This window comes from Pinus tabuliformis, chromosome 9 (genome assembly GCF_031772625.1).
Source record: "Pinus tabuliformis cultivar Carrire ecotype Pingquan chromosome 9, CPIR1, whole genome shotgun sequence".
Classification (NCBI taxonomy): domain Eukaryota; kingdom Viridiplantae; phylum Streptophyta; class Pinopsida; order Pinales; family Pinaceae; genus Pinus; species Pinus tabuliformis.
The window spans coordinates 1,492,395,677-1,492,411,028 of NC_142307.1; positions in this window are offsets into that span (position 1 = coordinate 1,492,395,677).

Consider the following 15,352-nt stretch of genomic DNA (forward strand, 5'->3'; position numbering starts at 1 on the left):
ATCTTTGAGTACCGGTGAGAAGGTTTTGTTGTCCAAAAAATTTAATGAGTGATCACGGTACACACTTTCTTAATGAAACGATCAGCGCAATGATGGAAGAGTTTCAGGTTTACCATCAAAAGAGCACGCCATATCATCCACAGGCTAATGGGACGGTGGAAGCATTTAATAAAATATTGGAGAGCATGCTCATAAAGGTTTGCAATGCTTAAAGAAATAACTAGGATGTTCACATGCCCGTGGTGCTATGGGCTTATAGAATGGCTTGTAATAAGTTGATTGGAAAAACACCACTCAGACTGGTTTATGGCGTGGAAGTTGTGATGTCGATGGAGTACATAGTACCTAGTTTGCGTATAGTGGCATTCACAGGAATGGCGGATCGCGGAGCCCTAGAGGAGAGGCTCATGCAGCTAACAGAGATCAAAGAAGATAGATTTCTAGTTGGATTCCATCAACAAGTTGAAAAAGAGTGCAAAAAGGCATGGCACGATCAGCACATCAAACTATGCACCTCCAAGATAAATGATTTATTTCTATTATATGATAGCAAGTTTGATAAATTTCTAGGAAAATTTCGTATGCATTGGCTTGGGCCATATGTCATAAAGGAGATTACCGATGGTGGAGCAGTTTAGTTGGTAAAGTTGAATGGAGAACCATTCCCAGGGCGGGTGAATTGGTAGCCGATTGAAGCCATACACCAGCGATCTGACTGGATGACTACATGGTGGAAGCACAATCTTAGCGCTCTAGGAAGCTGAAAGGAAGCATGGGACTATAAACAACATTGCCCAGCTTGGGGAGCTGCGTGGTTGGGGAACTACACAGAATGAAGGAATGTCATAGTATCAGCAAAAACGCATAGGAATCGCTATCCAAGCAGGGACCACGTAGGGTAGCTGGAAAGTGACCGTTATGGTCACTGTTCATGACTTGATAGTGGGAAAATGGCCAAATGGAGCAGGGGGTGACATTTAAGTCAAAATTTAAGGGAAAGATCTGTGAAAATATGCGCCAATCCAACATTTATGAACGAATTTTGGGGGGAACAATCGTATTTGAATTCGAAAATGCTTATAAATTATAGGTGGCTTCCTAGCGAAAAAAACTTGGCATTTTGAGAATTGAGGTGTTGAGCACTAAGGAGTGCATGAACCGTGAGAACTTTGAAGCTTTAATAGCGAGTTCAGTGTTTGAGAGCTTGCCAAAAGAGACGTAGGATTTGTTGTCCAGTATTATGTCGGCGCTAGCAGAAACCATGAGTGGAGGAGAAGCAATGACAGCTAAGGGAATTGCCTCGGAGGTAGCAATGGCAATTGAGGGAGCTGCCTTGGAGGTTGAGAGTGTTGAAGTACCAAAAGAAGTGCCTAAATCACTGAGGATGCCCAGGCTAAGGCCTACACAAACCCAAAAGGGTCCAAAATCAAAGAAAGATAAGAAGAAAATGCCACAGTCAGTGCATGCATCACCCAGAAGGCACCCACAGAAGGAAAAGCCCACCGTGCAGGAGAAGGGAAAGCTAATTAACCTTTAACCTAAAGATGATGTTGAGGAGATCCCTATGGATGTGGAAGACATTCACATGGGGGCGGAGGATGTTGACGTTGAGGGGTCCGACCATATCTCTAAGCTGCCCGAGTACATTCCTCTGTGCAGAGGCAAGACAAAGGTTCCAAAGGAGATTGATGAAAACAAGGTCGCATTACATACACCCTTACTGCCAGAAAAAGTTTCCTTTGAAGAACTGCGCATGGGACGTGTTCCCTTGTTAAAATTGGAGGATTTGGATTTGGCTGATACAGAGTGCTTTCCCCACTTAGCCATAGATCAACTCATGCACCACGTCTTCTACAAAGACTCTGGTGTGACCAAGCTGGAGCCAGGAAAGTAGGTAAAAGGGTGGATAAGGCTGGTCTGTTAAACATGTTGTGGGTACCGTAGTACAACCGCACACCCATAACCATGATAGTGATCAAGCATCTGCTTAGCTTGGTGCATGATGGGTTCTTGTGGCTAGAGGAGCCGATACCGATCACTGACATGCTGATCCATAGGATCACTTGGCTGTCGCACGCAGGAGAAAATTCGGCCATGGCATTTGGAGGTAAGGCAGGTGAGCACGACCTCGCCGAAGAAATGAAGGATAAATTTAAGCTTGTAAAGAAGTCGTGTGGCTGCTCTATCACTAGCATAACCAACCTCGCGATCAAGGTAGCCGCTTAGATCCTAGCAGGCAAGATTATGCGGAAGTGTCGCGCAGATGAAGTGCTGGCACCAGTAGTGTCTTTAGTGGCCCAGTGCGCGGAGGGTGTACAGTTCAACTGGGCACACTATCTCTACAGTGAGTTCCTCACGAGCTGAAGATAGGCGCAGGATCAAAGAAAAACGTTTCACTATGCATGGTTGATGTTGTCCATAGTGCTGGTCACGTGGAAGTTACCAGAGGATAGTCAGTTTCCTCTGGTCGCGCAAGACCTACCAGAAGCGGCAAAGTTCACTTCACTCCGGGATACGAAGGACCCGCAAAGGGTCAAGGATAGCAAGGTATTTTGTATTTTGATGGAGATGAATATCCACCTGACCATAAACTACAAACCGCGGTTGTCACCGACTGTTTATGATCAACTAGTAGAGTATGTGGAGTTCAAGGTGGACTTCCACCGGGTCTCCATGTGCGCGTAGAAGGATCCTGAAAAAAATTGGTATGACCTTCCATACCTAGCCAGAGACAACGCGATCACAATGGTCCTTAATCGCTAGATGGCATATTGGCACACCGCTTCGGACTTGACAGCTGGGTATAGCAAGAGTCCAACGCAGCGAAAGAAGGAAGAGGCTAAATAGAAGATGGAACAACTAACAGAAAAGAGGAATAAGGAGGCTGAGGACAAAGCTAGGGCATAGCGCGCTGCCGACAAACAGATAAAGGAAGAAGAGGAGCACAACTCTGACTGGAGACAAAAGTCACCTTCCCCAGAAACATAAGAGGAGGAGCAACAAATAGGGCAGGGAGGAGAGGACCCAGATACTACTCTGTTCCAGATTAGGCGCAACAGGGAATCAGAGAAAATAGGGCTGTAGAAGACGTCCAAGGCCAACAAGACTTCCCTCAACCCAATCACCTTGACAAAAGGTGATTTGAATGACATTGGTGATATGGTGAGGAATGCCACCGTGGAGCTGCTACAACAGTTCGAGCAGCAACAGAAGCAGGCCTCGAGCACCATTCAGATGGGTTTGTATGAGCTGCATATCTAGGTGTCACAAGTGCAGACTAGTGTGGGTCGAAGTAGCGCAGCGTCAAGTAGCTTGGAACCTGGGATAGTTGAAGCAACAAAAATGGTCTGCCCCATGGACCCCCAGTTTATCGCACTCCCAGATGGAGCGCTGACCGCAGAAGCAGAAGATGATTGAGCCACTTTCTGTGCCCTCCGAAAGGTCGGGCTACACTTCACTGTGCTTCCAAGAGAAGCCCTTCACACCCTGCATGATTGTGTGATCGCAGAACTTTGGACTCGAGAACAACGAGCATTGAATGTCATCAGTGTGCAGAAGGTGAACAATGCCCAAATGTTTTCTGAGAAGACTTCTTCCATTGATCTCTTTAAGGCCATCACGTTGAAGAATGAGCACACTACCAAGGTACTGGCAGAGGCATGCAGGTGTGTCCCCAATTTGGATATTCTTGAAGATGCACCAGTAGATGAACGAATTTGGAAGCTCACTGCCGGAGTGCACGAAGCGAGATCAGAGATGACCAAGGTTCAGTTGGACCTCAACCTTAAGATCACAGAACTTGAATTAAGGGACCATCCCTCGACTCCACCAGAGGTAAAGGAGCAGTGTGAGGCCGCTGTCACAGATGTAGTAGCCACTATAGATAGTGTAGTGAAGGAGTGGACAACGCTCTTCGAGCAGGCACTCGAAGTGGTTACCAATTTGCAGGAGGATCCCACCTTGCAAAGGTTGGAAATGGAGGCCCGAGAGCTGCAGCAGTGATATGATGAAGGCAAAGTGATGGTGCACACTGTCGCCCTTACACAGACGCTACCAAAACTGCAGGAGGCAAAGGTGCTCAAGGAGCAGGTGGATGTCGCGCAGCGCAAAGAGAGTGTCCTCAAGGCCAGAAAAGGGCCTTGGCTTGATGAAGCCTATGCGCTCACAACCACCATCAAAGGAAAACTGGCTAGTCTGTAGGGAATGCAGCAAAAGGTACAGGTAGATGGTGCAAGGCCAACGATGGAGCAGCTTGTTGAAGAGATGAAGCAAGCGGCAACACAGTGCACTGTCGAAGTTGCAGTGGTATAGGTGGAGCTGGGAGGTCTTCATGACAATATCTCTGCACCAACAGAGTGACTCGAGGGTAAGTCACTAGATTTGTGTTGAGGGTCTGTTGGGAATGGGTCCTCTAGGGTCAATTTTGGGGCTAAAGGCACAAATTTTGTAAACGAATGTAAACTCTCCACATTTTGTGGTCGTGGAGCACGAAGATGTCAAGAGTCAATAAAGGGTTTTCGCCCTTCTTTTGTGTAAAAGCATGTCAGCTTTAAATATCTACCCATGGATCGTAGACCATGGGAATGTATAAAAAGTGAGTCTTAGAGGAGTCTAAAATAGTTTAGTTCATAGTTGATACTTGATGTTAATGTATCGGTCTGTGAGAGCTAAGAGAGAAGATTCTTAGCGTAGGAAGAGGCTCTGCAGCTGAGTGCATAGAGGGCTAGGGTGGAAGTCCACAGTTGAGTGTGTGGACCCCCGCAACTGTGTGCACAGGGTAGTCAAAGTCTATACTGGAAATCTGGATTAATAATAAAGAAGAGTATTGTGAAATTACTTGTGTATTTTACTTATGTTCCTTGCATGTGATTATGTTATGTTGAATACTGGGTTTATGTTTTAATGTTACTCTGATGCGCGAATCTATATGTTTCTCTGTTTTATATGAACGCAAGTAGAGATATATATTTACGCGAAGATAATCATAATGCATGATAAAGTTAACCAATATTTAAGCGAATATGAGTAAATACAGGAGTAGGAATAATTACAGAGGTGTGTAAGTTCCTGATCTATCTATTTAGGGCCCAAGAAGGATGAATGAAGACTTTCGCAGAGGCTTCAAGGACGAATAAGAGAAGTACTTTGATAAGCCCTAAAGTGATTATCGATCTGCACGAAGGAAGTTTAGGGAAAATAACCGACATCACAACCATCTCAGGGTGCGGAAACTTGGTTCCTGCATCCCCCCATAGTGCTTCGAGTGAGACTTCAGTCCACACTTCATGGATTGATGCCAAAAGGGCCAGTAGTGTAGGGATTTACTTGGCTGCTTAACGCTGAACTTGGGTCAGGGCCCATCAAGACAACAGTAATGCTTTATGCTAGTCCCAACTTATGATTTATCTCCAGCTAAGCACTTAATGGATATTTCTCTCCCATCCATTAAGTTTATCCAGAATTATTTCTAGAATTCTTATCATGGAAAGATTATCTTATATATAGAATCTCATCTGCAAGTGTCTAATTTTCAAGTGTTTCCAATTTATTACTCATTTATCAATAAAACATTTATTTACATGATTATGTCATCACATTTCATGACTTTTTTGTCATCATAGTTCAGTTTTAGCAACACAATAGCATTACTAATACTTCCAGTAGCAAAAGGCTATTACAAGGACATTACCTATTAATTATGTCTTTAATTAGAACATAGACATGGATATACAATGAATGAGCTTAAAGTAATGGAACTCTAATTGTGTATATGAAACTAGGAGAGTTCATTGTAAAGGTGTTAAGTGTCAACATAATACTCATAAATTTAAAGGAGGAATATGAATAGTATTTTGATTACATCATGAAGAGATATGTCAAGATGGAGAGAAATTGACATTGTTAAACTATATTTATGTCAGTGGGAAAAAAAATAGTGTGCAAATGAGGTACATTCACTTGTAAGTTTAGATTGTTGAAGTGACACAATTAAAATGACTAACATAAAAAACTGATTTATATTATTGTAGTACTTCTTAGATAGTCATATTTTTGTTCCCAGACTAACTTAGTCATTCATGTTAGTGGTTTTTACTTGTATTACTTATTAGCTAGTCATATATTTTAACCTGTGACTAAATTAGTCATTTATGTTAGTCATTTTTAGTTGTGTCACTTAATATTGCTCATTTTTTGTAGTATTTCACGTGGAAAATATACAGTGCCTAGCTTTTCTAGTCGCCTTGTAACTAATTTCTCATTTTCTACTAGCGGTAAGGTCTCCGAAAGCATAACCGCTCACAAAAAATCCTTCCACTTTAGCTAGATGTTGATCGACATTATCCAAAAAAAAATCATATATTTCTTAACATACGCTTGATGTCCACCAAAGAAGAAAAAACATTATAGTTCTCTACCTACTTTCCTTTGAAAATAAGGTGCAAGAGAGTGGCCATTTGCTGATGGAGTGCCAAAGAACTCAAAAAATGTAGTTTCCACATATGAAAATGACTAGGGTTATGGACCCGTTGCATATCCTTCTCTTTCAATTCAACATATGAGTGATACAGTTTATCTCTAGATTATTTTGCCTGCAACAACAAAAGTTCTTTATGCACCTCCAAAGGCACAACATTAGAAAAAGTTTCCACAAAATTGTAGGACAAAGGGAGAACCCTTTTATGCCCAATATTTCTACAACCCCCCTTCTGGAGGTCATTATTTTCCTCAGAGGCATGAGAAATGACACCAAGGAGTAGTGAGGACAAGAACAAGAAAAACATCTACCAAAAAGACTATGAAAATAATGAGACAAAGGACTACTAAAACCAGATTTGAAAACAACAATGTCATCATCCACAGCGCACATAGCCAGACCCAAATCCAACCAATAATTCAAGCTACCACAGTTTAATAACATAACATGATATGGAAACCGCTAACAAAAACACCTAAGAGAAAGAGATTCCCCAACAATACTACAAGCAAAGACCAAAATGTGAATTAGACATGGGAATTTCGTAATAAATCCCTGCCACTAAAATGGTTGCCTCAAACAAAATAGACAGAGAAATACATGTCCTAGCACGTCCAAATCTAAAATCTTGTAAAACAATATAGCCCCAGTGTCTATAAACACCCACCAACGAAATATAAAATTACTCAGTGATGCAGGAGAGTTAAAAAGACAAACAAACAATCATCAAAACGCACACCGTAAACGAAGCACACCTACTAAGCAAAACAAAAAATTGAACAAGAACTGAAACAATAAAATGGTAGGTAGGCTACCTTCAGAACATTGATCCCATGCAATGAACTTTGAAACCACGATACTCACCAGTTGATAAAGGAAGACCCCGGTCCAATCAGAAAGAAAGGTCCAGAAAAGCCTTTGTCGCAGACATAAAATATAATAATATGGTACCAGGAGGTAAACAGAATTGGCGGGCCAAGAGAAATCCTTACCTCTCCCCACAAAGAGCTCGCACATCAACGAGTGTCTCATGCTTGAACATTTAAAGCTAAAAACTAATGCCGCATTGAACCCTACCATCACCAAGCTTGAGATAAATGCTGAAAGGCACACATCACAACACTTCGATAAATATTGAAAGACACCCATTAGAAGTTAAACCATAAAATTTAAATTACAAATTTCCTTTAGTTAAAATAATAAAAATAATTAAAGAGATTTAAATAATGAAGAATGTTTTATTAATAATTATGTTTGTTTTAGGATATTCATTATCAATATCACCATTTTTTTATTGAATGTAACCTTTGCATCTATCTCTATCTTAAAGGGATATCGAAAAACATTATTCAATTTTGAAATCGTAATATATATATATTGAAACTTCTTAATATATTCAATTAATAACATAAATACTATTTAATTTTGAAGTCTTAATATATAGTAATAATTCATAAGCACTTCATCCTTTTGATTAAACGTCAATATCACACCATAAGATCCAATAAAAATGAATCACATTACCCGAAAAAAAAAAAGTACTCTCGGAGATCCTCAAATAAATAATAACCATATTAAAAGTTAAAAAAAGATGTTAAAATAAAATTAAAAAACTGGCAATTTACTTTATTCCAGCTTTCATACCAACCTTATCATATAATAAGTAGTTTTAAATTCTCTTGCCCTGCAAACAATAAATTTGGATGCCTAATTGGATACGGTTCAAACAAATTGAGAGGCCACTCGATTTTTTTCTTTTCTAAAAAGGATAAATCAGTTTCTTTTTCTACCTTGACTAATCAAAAGTGTAAGGTTATTTGAAAGTTATTACATTATAAAAAGGCGAGGCTACATTAGAAAGAGTGGGGTCGATATATATACATACACAACTGCATTAAATTTTTTAAATATAGTTGATATAATCAAAAGTTTTAATAAAAATAATAATATAAAAAAATTCTCCAATAAAAATATATTATTATTATTATTAATATAATTAATAATAATTATTCCTATATAATTAATAACAATTATTAAATATTGAATGTTATTTATTATTATTTAATTTTAAATTATATAATATAAATATGAACTCTAGGAATATGAATCTTTAGATTAATAAAACCCGGGGATTGATATTATAAATTTAAAAGAGAATAAACTTAAGGGGTTCTTATTAAAAAATCCACAGGGTTAATATTAAAACCCCAAAAGAATAATACTAACCCGAGGGATAATAAATCCAAGGGATTAATACTAAAAACCCTATGGTTTATATTCACTTGGGTTTTTAGTATTAAAACCCTCGATTTATAATATAAATCAATTTGGTATATTAATCTAAGGATTCATATTCACAGGGTATAATATTATTAATAGGTTTAAAATATTAATCCTTTAGGTTCAATATAAATCATTGTCATCCAAGGGTTTATATACATTGGATTTATAATATTTATCCCTTGGGCTTAATAATATGAGTCCCTTGGGTTTATAAAACCTTAGGGTTTTAGTATTAACCCTTGGGTCTATAATATCAATCCATTGGGTTTAATGTAAGGGTTCATATTCCTAGGGTTTAATACTAAAACCCCAATGGATTATAAACCCAAGGCAATAATATTAACCTAAGGGATAATAAACCAAAGGGATTAATACTAAAAAACCAAGGAATTATAAAACCAAGGGAATAATATTAAACCCTAGGGATTAATATTATAAACCCAAGGTATATAAACCTTAAGATAAATATTATAAACCCTAAAATAAACATGGTTGAGGCGATCCTTGTCATAATGCGACGTTGGACCATGGTTAACCATGGTCAACCATCTTTATTCTAAGGTTTATAATATTTATCTTAGGGTTTATATACCTTCGTTTTATAATATTAATTCCTTAGGTTTAATATTATTCCTTTGGGTTTATAATCCCTTACGTTTAATACTAAAAACTGACGGAATTATAAACTCTAGGGAATAATATTAAAACTTAGGGATTAATATTAATTACAAACTCTATGAATAATATTATACCCCGAGAATATGAACTCTTAGATTAATAAACCCAAGAAATTGATATCATAAACTCAAGAGGTTAATACTAAAACCCCAAGGGAATAATATTAATTCAAGAGATAATAAACCCAAGGGATTAATATTAAAAACCCTAGGGTTTATATTCCCTACCATTTATATAAACCCTAAAATAAACTTGGTTGACCATTAATGACCATCACTGATTTTCATATTGAGACAATCTATGTCACAATGTGACGTTGGACCATGGTTGACCACTATTGATTCTCATACTGTGAGAAACTTTGTCACAAAGGAATGTTGGACCATGGTTGACTAAGATTGATTTTCATATTGAGACATTCTTTGTCACAACGCAATGCTAGACCATGGTTAACCATGGTTGTCACAATAAGCAATGTTGACCATAGTTGAACATGGTCGATTTTCATAGAGACAATCCTTGTCATAATGCGACATTGGACCATGGTTGGCCATGATTGATTTTAATATCAAGACAATCTTCGTTACAATGAAAATTTGGACCATTGTTGACCAAGAGGTATTTTCATATTGAGACAATCTTTGTCACAATGTGATGTTGCACCATGGTTGAATATGATTGACCATGGTTGACAAAGCGATCAATATTATAAACCCAAGGTATATAAACACTAAGATAAATATTATGAACCCTAAAATAATCATGGTTGACCGTGGTTATTTTTCATATTGAGACAATCAATGTCACAATGCAACGCTGGACCATGTTTGACCATGCTTGAGCATCATTGATTTTCATATTGAGACAATCTTTGTCACAATGCGATGTTGGACCATGGTTGATTTTCATATTGAGACAATGTTTGTCACAATGTGACCATGATTAATTTTCATATCGATTGTGATTAACCATGGTTGACCATGAATGACCATGATTGACCTTCGTTGACGATGATTTATTTTCATATTGAGAGAATCGTTGTCACAATGCAAAGTCGGGCCATACTCAACCATGGTTGAACACTTAGATTAATAAATCCAAGTGTTTGATATTATAAAACCAATAGAATAATAAACCCAAAGGATTAATACTAAAACCCCATTGGATTATCAACCCAAGGGAATAATATTATAAACCCAAGGTATATAAACCCCAAATATTATAAACCCTAAAATAAGCATGGTTGACCATGGTTGACTTTCATATTGATACAATCAATGTCACAATGGGATGTTAGACCATGCCTAACCATGCTTACGTATAATTGATTTTCATGTCAAGAAAATCTTTGTCACAATGCAACGTTGTTCATATTGAGATAATGCTTGTCACAATGTAACGTTGAACCATGGTTGACCATGATTGATATTATCAACCCAAATGATTAATACTAAAAGCCCAAGGGATTATAGACCCAAGGAAATAATATTAAACCCAAGCGAATAATATTAAACCCTAGGAATATGGACCCTTACATTAATAAACCCAAGTGATTAATATTATAAACTCAAGGAAATAATAAACCCAGGGGATTAATACTAAAACCCCAAGGGATTATGAACCAGAGGGAATAATATTAAACCCAAAGGATTAATATTATAAACCCTAAAAAAAAACGATGTTGACCATAGTTGACCATGGTTGATTTTCATAGAGACAATCACTATCACAATGCGATGTTAGATCATGATTAACCATGATTAATTTTCATATCAAGACAATCTTTGTCATAATGCAATGTTGGCCTATGTTTGACCAAGGTTGATTTTTAGATTAAGACAATTTTTGTCATAATGCAATTTTGCACCATGGTTGAGCATGATTGACCATGGTTGAACATGATTGATTTTATTAAACATGGTTGACCATGGTTGAACATGATTGATTTTATTAAACATGGTTGACCATGGTTGAACATGATTGACCATGATTGACCATGATTGACCATGATTGACCATAGCTGGCAATGCTTGCCATGATGCGACGTTGGACCATGAGACAATCTTTGTCATAATGTAACCATGGTTATTGATCATCGTTGACCATTGTTGACCATGGTTGATAATGGTTATTGACCATGGTTGATACTATAAACCCAAGGGATTAATACTAAAAACCCAAGAGACTATAAATGCAAGGGATTAATATTATAAACCCAAGGTATTATAAACCATGGTAAACCATGGTCAACCATAGATGTTAGACCATGGTTGACCATGGCTAGCCTTGTTTGTCACAATGTGACTTTGGACCATTAGACAATCTTTGTCACAATGTGATCATGGTTATTGACCATGGTTGACCATGATTGATATTCATATTGAGACAATATTTCTCGAAATTTGATGTTGGACCATGGTTGACCTAGGTTGATTTTCATATTGAGACAATCTTTATCACAATGCAACGTTGGACCATGGTTAGTCACTGTCGACCATTATTGACCATGATTAGCTGCTCATTCATTCAAAAGTGAACCCTGCTCGATCCACTCTGAAGTTGAAATGAGAAGTTGGACCATGATTGACCATGGTTGACTTCCATATTAAGACAATCTTTGTCACAATGTACCATGGTTGACCATGGTTGACCCTACTTGTCATATGTGATGTTGGATCATGAGACAATCTTTGTCTCAATGTCACCATGGTTATTGACCATGATCGATTTTCATATTGAGACAATATTTCTCACAATTCGACATTGGACCATGGTTGATTTTCATATTGAGAACATCTTAATCACAATGCAATGTTGGACCATGGTTAACCATGATTAACCATGGTTGATTTTCATATTGAGACATTATCAGAATGTGATGTTGGACCATGGTTGACCATGCTTGGTGAAGGTTGATGATGGTTGACCATGGTCGATTTTCATATTAAGACTATCTTTGTCACAATGTGATATTATAACACGGTTGACCATGATTATAAACTCAAGGGATTTATATTAAACCCTAGGATTAATAGTATGAACCGTATGAATAATATTATACCCTAGAAATATGAAACCCTAGATTACTAAACCCAAGAGATTGATATTATAAATCCAAGGGAATAATAAACCCAATAAATTAATATTAAAATCCCAAACTTAAAAACTTAAAATTATATTTATTTTTTAATATTAATAATAAATGTAATTTTAAATTTAACTTTTATTATTAAACTTGGTAATTAATATTAATGTTACTCTTAATTATTATGATTATTAATACTATTATTAATAATATTAAAACATTTCTCTTCTCTTTTTAAGTTCATTTAATTATTATTATTTTCTGAACTTTAAAATTTTATTTTCGATCAAATAAAATTTTATTTTATTATTAATTTAATTTAAACAATACAAATTTAGGAATTTTCAATTTTAAATTTATTATTAAAAATTAAACTTTATTACTATTAATAATCATCAAAATTAAAAATCATTTTTTTTGGACACCGATTAATCCCATTGGAAATTGGAATGGTTTCCTTTCAATCTTCAATTTCCTCATTGTGAGCTAAGCCGTTGGAATTCTTAATCATTTCGTTTCAATCTTCGCTTTGTATAGGATATGAGACCAAACGCTTGATTGCCCTCTGTACCATGAATTGTACACAAAACAGTGCAGGGAATTCATTACTGTTTGGTGGCGAACGGTGAAGGATTGGTGAAACTTTTTGAGCATGCAAACATTATGGAGTGGGTAATTCTCATATCATGAATGAGTGTTTCAACTCCTAGAATACGTGAATAGCAGTACTTCTGTACAAATTTTGTGTGAATTACATATATGTTATTTATAACACATATACTGATGATGTTCATACATAAAATTTTAATCGATATATTGTTTTATTACCATACATTTTAGATTAAATTTTTAGATTTTTATATTTTTAATTATTAATAAAACTAAAATAATGATTTGTGAGGTGGATAGAAAAAAACATGTCTGATTATATGAATTTATTGTTCATCAGTTTTTAGGTATTTCATTATTAAACTTTTCTCTAATGATTTATTTAGGTTATAACTCGCGGAAGCTTCGGTACACATTCGAAACCACTCTACATGAAATTCAGCGAAACAAAAAAGGATGTCGAAAGAATTTCGGTTAAAGAGAACATACGTATCTGGATATGAATTTACTGCACATTCTTTTAATTCTGAGACCTGTCAGTTCTCGCTGATTATTTAATACTCATTCTAACCTATCGATATAGAAAATTCAGAGCAATCAAAAAAAGTTATAGCATGAAATTTAGACAGGTGGAAAACAATCTATGAAGGTCTGAATTTATTGCACATTCATTTTATGAATTTATTGCAAATTCATTTTATGCTAATAGTGGTTAATGATTGTGGATTAAATAGGGAGTTGGATTTAATTTGTTTTTTTGGACTTTAGGTATAAGAATTTATGGAAAAAATTGAGATGAAATCTTGATTTGTGTTATTTAAAGTTGTTTTTTTACTGTATATATGAATTTGGATCAGTATCCTGGAAAACTCTTAGTACACTTAGATTGTGCAGACTTACCCATCAAACTTGTGATTTCAATCAATTCCTACGAAAATTTACAAATTAAACTGAAAAAATCATTAATTTTTTTTTCCAAAACACCCCATTAAAAACAATTAAATTCAGTAATAATCATCCTGACCTACTCCTACAGGAAATGCATTGCAGGTAATTTTGTTGTTTACTTAGAAAACAAACACAAAAAAATTCAACTGGTCGAATTGTCAATTTCATTTAGTATACGATCAGTAGAACCACAATTAGGTTTCCAAAAAAACAAGAAAGCCTATTTCATAATAATATCGCAGAAAATTTACTCTTCACCATGACCCGAGAGAAAAATATATCACCGGCAAGTCATTGATTGCAGGAAACTTTAGGCTGTTAGGGATGTAGTATGAGCCTTAGAGCCCAAGGAGAATGCAGAAGATCAACGGGAGATACCTAGGGCCCTGCATTACCAGCGTACCCAGCTGTCCCATAACAATTAGCTATCAGTTAAATATTAGAAATTGTAATTACTCTGTATGTGGAGTTGGCTAAACATAGAGAGTGTGATTGAGTTATTGAATGTTTTTGTGTTGAGTCAAGTTAGTGATAGATGACTTTGAGTGTGTGATTGCATGCCAAGGTTAGCAACCTGATAAATACCTTTTACTTAGTTCATTGCAAATATCATATTTTGTGTGATCAATAGAAGAGCAACAGATAGTATTTTTGTGTATAAACTTTATGTTTTGTCTTTTCAACAAATTAGTATAAGAGCAAAAAGATAAACCATAAAGAGATCGTAGCCTCCGGTCTGAAGAGCTGATAATTGAAAGGGCCGTGTAGTAGCTCAAAAATTCTAACAGTCAGCCATTAAGAACCATCGTTGCATCCGAAAAGAGCGTGCAAAGGAGAAATCCGCCATAAGCCGCAGCCAACGCTGTTGCAGATAGCCCGCAAAAATTCAAAAGATTTCTTGGTATGACGTCGCCTAAGGTTTACAAATTTTAAAAAGGAGCACGAGAACACATGTTAAAGTTCAACGGCTTTGAAAAAATTTATTCCGAAGCTTTATGATGAAGGTTCATATAACCTGAATCCCTTTGAAAAGTTATCTTTTAAAAGGTATCTTTTTTTATAGAGGTTTTGGAAACTTTATAAAGGAAAGTTGTTTTTTTGAGAAGTTTTATTTATTATTTTTTTGTTTTTTAAGGGAAAAATGTTTTGGGGTTAAAGGTGAAATCTTATGGTTTTTGAAAATATGTTTTTTTAGTAAAGAGAATTTAGGGCGTGTTTTGTTAAGTATGACAGGTTTTTTGGTGAAGATTGTGCCTTATGGTAGCGCTTATTGA